Source organism: Haliotis rubra, unplaced genomic scaffold (assembly GCF_003918875.1).
Source record: "Haliotis rubra isolate DU_JTF1 unplaced genomic scaffold, ASM391887v1 Scf295, whole genome shotgun sequence".
Taxonomy (NCBI): Eukaryota; Metazoa; Mollusca; class Gastropoda; order Lepetellida; family Haliotidae; genus Haliotis; species Haliotis rubra.
Window position 1 is genome coordinate 537,582 of NW_025766963.1, and position 10,315 is coordinate 547,896.

At 45.3% G+C, this 10,315-nt stretch overlaps 1 protein-coding gene across 1 annotated transcript in view; it reads left to right on the top strand.

Annotated features, from left to right (window-relative positions):
• Positions 1-10,315, top strand: part of LOC124282195 (ankyrin repeat domain-containing protein 26-like) — an 895,780-nt gene that overhangs the window by 301,512 nt on the left and 583,953 nt on the right. The window lies entirely within an intron of this gene.

Here is a 10,315-nt window from a genome sequence, read left to right on the forward strand (position 1 = left end):
GAACAGAGATGTCAAATGGTTATATCCATCAATGATGAAACTGAATTTGTTTGAGACGTTTAAATCCAAAATTCAATATTACCACAATAATTTAGAAAATTGTTCTGCCATTGTTAATCTCAGTGAATTGAAAATTGGTTCATGTGCAGTAAGTAGTAGGGTTCAGTATTTTAGCTCCATTTTTCAGATATTTTAAGTTTTGACACTAATTTGATCTTTGGTCTAAATTGAAAGGTACATTTCAGTTCAAAATGCAGTAAAACTTGGTATATGTGTTGATGTTAGAGGGGCGGTTGGGTAGTCTTGTGGTTAAAGCGTTGGCTCGTCACGCCGAAGACCCCGGGTTCGAATCCCCACATGGGTACAATGAGTGAAGCCCATTTCTGGTGTCCCCCGCCGTATAGCGAAATTCGGGATAACATATAGCAGTGTCTATTTTTCAAACAGCCTAAGTATTTGCACTTGAGTTTACACTATGGTATAGGCAATTTTATATTCTACATTTCTGTGTAATTTTATAGCTGTGGGTAGATCCAATGCTGCGCAAACGAAATTCTGGCACAACGTACACTTTTTCCAGGAAGTTAATGACGCTCTAATGATACCCCAGAACCTTCATTAACTTAAAGACGCACTAATGACAACACGACGTCATTAAAACGTTAGTACAACATATTTTAATGATACATTAGTTAACGAATGTTTAATGACACGTTAATGCTTCATTAAAGTTTGATACAACCAGGTCCCGCTCTCCAGGCATATAGCAGGATATAATGGGTAACATTCCTCAGTTTTTCTCCCTTTACCACTTCACCAATAGATGGTGCCAATCACTATGGTCCTAAGTGTACTTCGGGTGTATTTGATGCTGTTCAAAGTTTCTTGCAAGGTCTATTTCAAAAGCGCAACAATTACAATACCTGAGACATGCTGCTGTGTCTCGGGATATTGCAATAGAGGTGTTTCGACATGCCAAGAGGTCAAATCTTGCTGAAATGATGGTTGATTGCTATTCCAAGTAGCAATGAATCAAACCAAAGAAAGATGAGGTAGCCATCTCGCTAGTTTGAGTGTTGTGTGCACTTTTGATCGACCGATTTCATGGATGTTCCTTATCCTGACTCATGCTCTTTTGCTTGTCTTCTTCTTCTTGCGAACATAGTGGAACACTTGTATCTCCTTAATTGAAGCTCCCTTCAATGTAAAATCACTAATTGGTACTCACCACGAGTTGCCTCCCTTGCCCCTTTTGGCGGGAACAGGTGTCGCCACCCTCTGGCCTCATGCTTCACTCTCTCCTTCTTCGCCCAGTGAGCAGGATGTGAGAGCGCCTGTGTCTCCTTACACACTATATCCTTTGGTTTTCTTAGTTTATTACCTCTTATAGGTTACTATAGAGGTATAGCTAGTATCCTTCATTAATTTGCATTGATATTTAATCGTATTTCTACTGTTTATTCCGTGAGTTAAGTGATTGTTCAGCTAGTATTTACGTTGATGAAAATCTGTACTATTTGCAATTTACGTTTTAGGTTGCTGACCCATGTATTATGCCCTAGTTGTGCTTCGCCTTGTGCGTTTGATACGTTGCAGTTACTGCATTAATCTATCAATTCTGCTTTTCATAAATATCTTTGCGTCGTGAGGCGTACCGCGAATAGGTCGCGCAAACAAAGGGTTAGACATGGCCGATACAGCCAGTTCCCCTTCCAGTCAGCTGCTGTCGATAGACCCCTCCCGTCTGGTGTTTACGCAAGAGACTCCGTCGGAAGATGGGCGTGGGATGCAGTCCGCCACCTCTAAGAAGCGTCCTGCCTCCCCAGGCGTCCGTCATCGCAGCTAAAGTCCAAGAGGGCCACGGCGTCTTCCCAGCGCAGACCCGGACCCCAGGGCAGCGTCGACATCAAGGGGAAGTCACGAAGTCGTCAAGAACTTTCTCAGCGAGATCGTTCCAGCCGCCCGAACTGGGCCTCTCGATGATCAGCCGATCATCATCCCTGGCGTCACGCCACAAGAAGCGACCGGTGACAGCTACAGTGACATCAGCAGAGATCGCCATGCAGCCTGATGCCTCTACACTGATGTCAGGCGACTTCCCTGAGGGCTCAGCAGCTGTCATCGCAGAGAGGGCACCGACTCGCCGTCGCCAGACCATCCCAGGCGAGCTGTTGCGGCAGATCATGACCATGATGGAGGGCCACTACAGTCGGGGAAGCAGCCAGCCCAGGGCCGAGCAGCATGAGGCGATACCCCAGAGGCACCCCAGTCAGCGTAGCAGCCACGGCGAAGCAGCCGAGAAGGAAGTCACAGACCACCTCGGCGAAGGGCGCAGATGTACAGTCTTCGCGAAGGCCAGCGAAGGCGGCGGAGAGATCGTCACCGTCCTCGGCCTCATCCTCAGATGCAGACTCAGACCACCAGGCGTCCGCGGAAACCGTCCGCGGAAGTCAAGGCGCCGCTCCCCAGGTCGGGGCAGAGAGGCTGCTGCGAAGGCCGTCACACAGATCGTCATCGTCCAGAAGGGCGTCGAGGGACTATTCAAGAGCTTCCGCGAAGCCGTCAACATTCTCCTCGCGCAGATCTAGGTCTTCCCATAGGCGCCAGATCACCTAGGCGATCTCCGCGCCGTTCTCCGCGCCCGATCTCCGCGTACATCACCTGCGCAGGTCATCACACACAAGTCGGCACACAGGTCTACACTCAGGTCTCCCGAGTGTCACCCGACATAGAGATAGCAGCCCACAGGTCACCATCAGAAGAGCATCAACCTCTCATCTCCGATGCTGGTACAGAAGATGATGGAGGCATCATCTTCTCAGGCGCTGAGATAAGATATTGGATGGTAAACAACCTAGATTTATCTTCACCGTCCAAGAGTGGCAACTCAGCGCAGACATACCTGATGAAGGAAGGCGATGCAGGCGCCATCACCTTACCTCCGATCGACCCGATTGCTGCGGTGCCACATAATCTAGATACAGCCTTCATTAAAGCTCACGAAAGTGCAGACACCACATCTGCCGAACTTTCAGCTAAGAAGTTCTCCACGCACAACATGGACCCCTTCCTGAAGGCACAAGACATCGATGAAAACTACAAGCTGATCAGCGATGTTAAGAACAAGAACTACAAGATTGGCGATGCCAAGCTGGTGCAGATAGAAAACATGGCGAGGCGCATGTTTTGGCCTAAATAGATCTAGAGCGATCAATGAGACACTTATCACCAGATTTACGTATCGACCTCTGAAGATGATAGGATGATCTACTCGGCCCTACTGATGCAAAGAAGGACCAGCAGTTCCTTACAGATCATCTCACATCTGTCTCAGCAGCACTGACCTTAGCTTCGTCGTCAAGGCCTCCTCGCTTCCTGCAGCTGGGGTGAGAACTTTACAGCTCCACTCTATACAGCCCGTGGTCATCCCCAAACATCTTTGGCGGAGGAATAGACAAAGTCTCCAAAGGAAGTCACTAAGGACTCCAGAGAAGTCCTTATGATCAAGTCGATGGACCGCTAGCCAGCGTCATCAGGCAGACTTCACAAAGATACTCAGGGAGATCTAAGTTTCGGGACTACAGAAAGCGGGATAGGAAGATAGCCAGCGCCAGGAAAAGATTCTTTTCGTAAGCCCATATGGCAACTATAGAGGAGGGTCAGGAAGAGGCAGGACACCCAGAGGTTCCCGCAACTATAAGCTGAAAGACAGGTTGAGCGACTGGAGTCTTCCACCCCAGCCGTTCCAGTACAACCGTCACAAGTGGGTGGGCGCCTCCAACTACACTGGGAGAACTGGGGAATGTTAAAAGACCCTTATGTCTCCAACATTCTTCAAACAGTTTAAGTATCCCACTACAGGCCGCGCCTCGCTGACAGTCAACCCTTACAAGTTAGACTTACAGGCACAACAACTACCAAAGTTAAAGAGGCGGTTACATCACTCATAACCAAGCAGGCCATAGAAGTACTAGATCAAGTAAACATCGAACCAGGCTTCTACTCCCCAGTTTTCCTAGTACCCAAGAAAAACTCCAAGGAGAAATACAGACTCATTTACAACATGAGCTTTTTCAGCAGGAATTATCTCGCAAACCACCAAAGTTTAGCATGATACACCTTCCTCAGTTCTGACAGTTGATTAAGCCCCATGGATTACATGGCCAGTATAGATCTGCAAGGCGCATATCTACATATCCCGATACATCCCGAATCAGGAAATATCTAAGATTTACACTAGGCGGGCTACATTACCAATGGAAAGTACTCTCCCATTCGGCATATCATCAGCCCCTGGCTATTCCGCGAGGATAGCGAAACCTATTGTCACCTATCTACATCGTCTAGGGCTCGCAGTCGCGTTCTACCTCGTGACGGGATACAAGTAGATCAAGATCCACAGCGTCTCAAACTACAGTTAAACTACATCATAAAGCTACTAACACAGCTAGGATGGTTAGTAAACTTACTCAAGTCGGACCTAGTACCATCGCCAAGATCTGCAGTTCCTAGGCATTCGATTTATCACGAATCACAACCGTATCGTCGTACCAGAAGACCGTTGGCTCAAGATCCAACAGACCATTCCGCCAGCTCTACTCTCTCCGTTACCACTACGACAATGGCAGAGCGTGTTGGGTCTCCTCACATCAGCCCAAGACATGACAGTCTCAGGCAGATTACAGTTACGCCCAATACAGGTCTTCATCAATGCACATCTCGACGACCTACAACCATTCAGTCTACCGAAACGTCTCAGACCTCATCTACTATGGTGGACCAGGAGGTCGAATGTTTGCGAAGGTATTTGTTTAGAAGAGCAGGAATTCAAAACCCATCTATATGTAGGCAGCGTGGCTCCAAGGTTGGGGAGCTCATCTGCGCCAACCCGGACGGCATCAGGGTTATGGAATCAGCAAGAAAGCAAGCTCCATATAAACATGTTAGAGATGAAAGCTGTAATCAGCGCCATACTTCATTGGAGCACCATTCTACAGAATCGCGCCAATGATTCATACCGACAACTTCGACAGTGGCGTTCTATGTGAACAAACAAGGTTCAACAAGATCACTGAACCTATTGACTTTAAGCTTTCAACTGTTCGATCTAATACCGCGATCTAAACCTACATGTCAGAGCATGTCACATTCCCGGAGCCAAGAATGTACTAGCAGGCGCACTCTCGGCCACATCAACCGTCACCGACAGAATGGATGCTCAATACAGAAATATTTGCACAGATAATCAAGCAAATAGGGCCCGCTAGTAGATCTATTCATAACTGCGCTTCAACAATCAGCTACCGACATTACGTGTCACCAGTCCCAGACCCACAAGCATGGGCAGCGGGCGGCTCTAAGCATATCCTGGGAAGGCCTCAATGCGTGCAGCGTTTCCGCCGCCAGCAATAATACCTCAAGTGTTACAGAAAATCAGACAAACACAGAGCCTCCAACTCACTTTGGTGCGCCCTACTGGCGGCCAGAGCGTGTTTCCCATTCTAATTCAAGAAATCGGTCAACCAACACTAGAGCTACCCAAAGCGCTCAAATCTATTAATACATCCACACACCAAACAGGTGCGGAGCCAGAAGTATTCCAACTTCGCGTATGGACTGTATTAAAATGTGTTTAAACAAGAGGGTATTCTACCAGGGTGGCAAAAGCGGTCGCGCTTGCCTTACGCTATTCTACGCGTGGCAATGCGGCGACAAGTGGCACAGTTTTGAAATTGCGCAGCAAATAAAGGGATTTACAGCAAGAGATGCTACTCATCCACAAGTGGCAGATTATTTGTGTTACTACGGCAAAACAAACATTTAAAAGGCTCGACATTGTCAACATATCTTGCAGCTTAGTTCTGTGATTACCATGAGAGCGGGTGTCAAATTGACAAGAACTCCAGAGTTACTGGCCTTACTCACGTGCTTTCGATTGGAGGACCAAAGCGGAAGTTCCACGCCCAGCTTGGGATCTGAATATAGTGTTACAACACCTCACAAGTGAGGCTTATGAACCGTTGGAATCGACAAACTTTGAATTTCTCTCACAGAAAGCGGCTTTTCCTGTTATCTCTAGCCACAGCAGCCAGGATGTTGGAAATTCACGCACTAGATTATGAGAGGATACAGTTTGATGACAATCAAAACACAGCACACCTGGGATTAAGATGGGATTTCATCGCCAAAATCAACTACCAGGTCAACCAGACAGGTTATTTCATATCCCTGCATTATCCTCCATTCTCGGATCTCAAGATACACTGGACTTATCTCTATGCCCAGTCAGAGCTCTCAAAATCTATTTCTGACGTTCCAAAACAAAGCGAAGATTTCTCAAGCGATTATTCATTCCCTTGTCGGCAACAACTCAGACAGAAGTCTCTCGTACCACCATATCTATATGGATAAGAACTGTCATGCCAGCCTACAAGGCAGCAGGACTGGACCCTCAACAGCATCAAATCCCCATGAGATCAGGGCTTTAGCTTCCACTCTCGCCCTACGGTAACTGTTCATTGAATACAATTATGGAAGGATGCTTTTGGAAATCTAACATGGTGTTTGCTAATCACTACCTGAGAGATATCACCACCGAGGGCGTCTCAGGCATTCACCATTTCGGTCCCTTGGTCCTCGCACAGCAGTTGACAGTCCCCCTCGTAGCGTTAACGCGTAGTCTTTACGAGATTAATATGCATAATTGTTACATGCATTATCTGGCTTATAACTCACGGAGTTCTAGCAGTATGTATATATGTTCAGTGGTATAGCTTCTCTATCAAAGTGGCTTTGATATTGTTGTTTATAATATCTCAGTATATTATTAATGTAAATACCCCAGTATGGCATTATAACCTATGGCTTATAATAGAGGAATTATCCTAAGTCTATGCCTTTATGAAGTTCCGTAGGGAGTTATTACAGTTATATCTATATAAATCACTAATTCTATAAATCCAAAGTATTCTGTTTTGCCCACCTCCGTTTCCGTAGGATTCTACAAGCAAAAGAGCATGAGTCAGGATAAGGAAAAATATGTAATTTTTTTTGAGTAAAATTGATATTTTATACTTATCCTGACTCATGAAGTTAACCCTCCATCCTCCCACATAACACTTTGGATTTCCCTGTAAATTCAAGTGTTGGGCTCATAAAATCAGGAGGAGAGAGTGAAGCATGAGGCCAGAGGGTGGCGACACCTGTTCCGCCAAAGGGGCAAGGGAGGCAACTCTTGGTGAGTACCAATTAGTGATTTTACATTGAAGGGGCTTCAATTAAGGAGATACAAGTGTTCCACTATGTTAAGCAAGAAGAAGAAGACAAGCAAAGAGCATGAGTCAGGATAAGTATAAAATATCAATTTTACTCAAAAATTACATTTTTAACATACAGTGAAGCATCTGATTCAATACTCGTTGAGTTTGAGTGAAATGAAACATTGTTAAAAACATGATTACACAATGCCAATGTTTGATAAAAACAGCGAAAAACAAGGATGCTGAAACACACCAGCACCATGTTTGACTCAAACGCCCAAACACAACAGCCTAGTGCATGTGGAAGGCAGACTTCCCATGCAGCTTGTCGTCTAAAGTGCCTATTAAGCACACAAAAAGTTGCATTTACCTTAAAGTATAAATGACCTCCACATTTCAGTTGATGTACAACTATCAAATTTTAGGGTGTTCCCATATTTTTTGTTGTCTCTATTGACTCCCAGTACAAGCTAGAATCAAGTTCAAAGTTCTATCCCTGACCTACAGCTGTACCGTGACATTGCACCAGCATATCTGAAAGAATTCTCCAGAAATATACTTCAAGCAAAAAATCTGAGATCCAATGATCAACATCTGTTTACCTTCCCAAAGATCAATCTCAAATCCTTCGGCCAGAGATCATTCTCATTCTGTGCTCCTTCCCTCTGGAACTATCTTCCTTTTGATATCAAAACCTCCCCATTTTTAGCTGTCTTCAAGTTCAAACATAAAACCCATTTCTTCTCCAAGTACTACCCTTGATACTTGTGCTTTGAGCAACCGCATTGGATGAAAAATAGTGCATAATAAATGCACTTATTATTATTATGTTTTACAGATTAAGATGAAAAATGCAGCAGAGAGGGTTCGGGTGATCCTATTATTATTATTATGTTTTACAGATAAAGATGAAAATGCAGCAGAGAGGGTTTGGGTGATCCTGGCACAGTCAGGCTTGTAAGGCTCATCATCACACGCCCCCTCTACACGCAGCCCAGACAGCAAATGGGACTTCTCCCAGGAAATGCTGCCTAGTCGAACCCACCAAGAACTTTCCAGAGAATATGTAGACTCCCCAACACTGCAGCCTTCTGCATTACCCGGGGATGTGCTCCCAGTGGAGAACCTAGGCACTCTCCTGATCTCTTGGCGCAGAGAACAATAGGGAGCCTGATGACAGTGTACTTGGGATGCAAGCAAGATATTTCAAAGGCAAGGTCTGCATATTTAGAATGCTTTTCCTGAATCTTGCCAATCACGTTGCTGTCAAAAGGGCCAGAAAATTCAGTGATATAAATAAATTCAATGGCTTTATCAAAAAGGACAAGATCAGGTTTGTTGGCAGGAATTCTTCTGAGGCTGTATATGGACCTATTCCACAAACGTTTGAAAGCATCATTTTCTATGAAGCCCTGGACATGTTCAGGGTCGTACCATGGATACACCTCGGAGTCAAAGCCACATGCATGGCAGAGAAGGTAATAAAAGCAGCGAGCCATGTCATCATGTCATTTAAGATATGCTGTTTGTGCCAAGGAAGGGCATCCACTGACAATCTCTGTGAATTCATTACACAGTCGACATTTCATATTGATATTTTCTTTAAGAATCACATTTTGGCGGTTGCGAGTGGGAAGTGCCTGGTCTTGAGCAGCAAAAACAAATCCCTCAGTTTCACATTAGGTGTGTTCACGATATTTTTTCAGTGTATACTTTTTCATCGGGCCTATTTTGTGTTCCATTGAGGTTATGTTTCAATTTTGATTGTTACGCAGCTATATTTTCATATTAGATTTGTGTTTTCAGTCACGTTGCGTGTTTGATCAGTTTGTTTACTGGTTGCTTAGTCGAAGATGGCGCCCCTGCTGCTTGAGCCTTCAGAGTCGGTGTTAACCACCAAGTGTGACAACTGTCATCATCCCAAGAGTGAAAGAATCCATATGGCTGGTGTCCTGACTGCTTGGACAGGACGTGCACCAAGGATGATAAGTGCCCTTAGCATGATTTCCTTACGGACCAGGAGTTTGAAGCTTACCTACGGGTGGTCAAGTAGCGCCAGCAGCAGCAGTCTAGATGCACGCCTTCGGATCGGCACCACCCTTCAGATCAGCACCAGGCCTCACCTGAGTGCCAGACTTCAGATCGGCGTCAGGCTTCAGATGGGTGCAAGGCATCAGCTGAGCACTAGTCTTTGGATCGGCGCCGCTCCACAGATCGGTGCCTCTTGTTAGGCCAGCGTGACCAGCGCCAGTCTTCGGATTGGCATCAGTCTATTGAGCAGTGCCAGTTAGCTGAGCAGTGTCAGCATGTGGACTAGTGCCAGTTATCAGAGCAGCGCCAGTCACCTGAGCAGCGCCAGTCGTCTATCAGGAAACGCCAGTCCTTTGCTGACCGTCGTTCAGAATCACCTAATTATGTCGTAAACGTTTTTCCTCTGGATTATGGTTGCCAGTTTCCTGTGGGTGACACAGATACATACAGAATGAAAGAGATTAAAATTGTTCTAAGTCATAGCTATCCCTAGTGGTATGCCAAAATATCTTCATGGTTATCTCCCTTAGCTGTGACATCACAGCATTGTTCTCAGCATTCATAATTTTTGTCTGTATGGTCACACTGGGACGTGTCAGATTTGAAGAGGTTTATTGTCAAGTCTAATCTTACAGAATTATAAGTGTATGGTCAGTAGAGATCGCATTTGGTCACCAGACAATCGCATTGTGACTTTATTATTCTTATTGTGAATTTTTTTTGACTTTGTGTAGCTTAGGAATTATCCGACATTTTTGGACTTTCCCGCCATGTCGCAAAATAAGTGCGTTCAATGTAAAAAAATTATGGCTGAGTTAGATCTGCATTCTCTATGTGCATCATGTTGTGTTGGAGCCCCTTGCACAGTTGAAGATCGCTGTATGCTATGTTCTGCCTTATCTACGGAGAAATGGATTAGTATGGATAGAGCACGTAATGTGGCGAGGAAAAGGAAATTGTCTGAAAACTCAGATTCCTCTAAAAGTAAAAAACCTGCCTCTCAGACTTTTAGTTCAGCAGTTAAA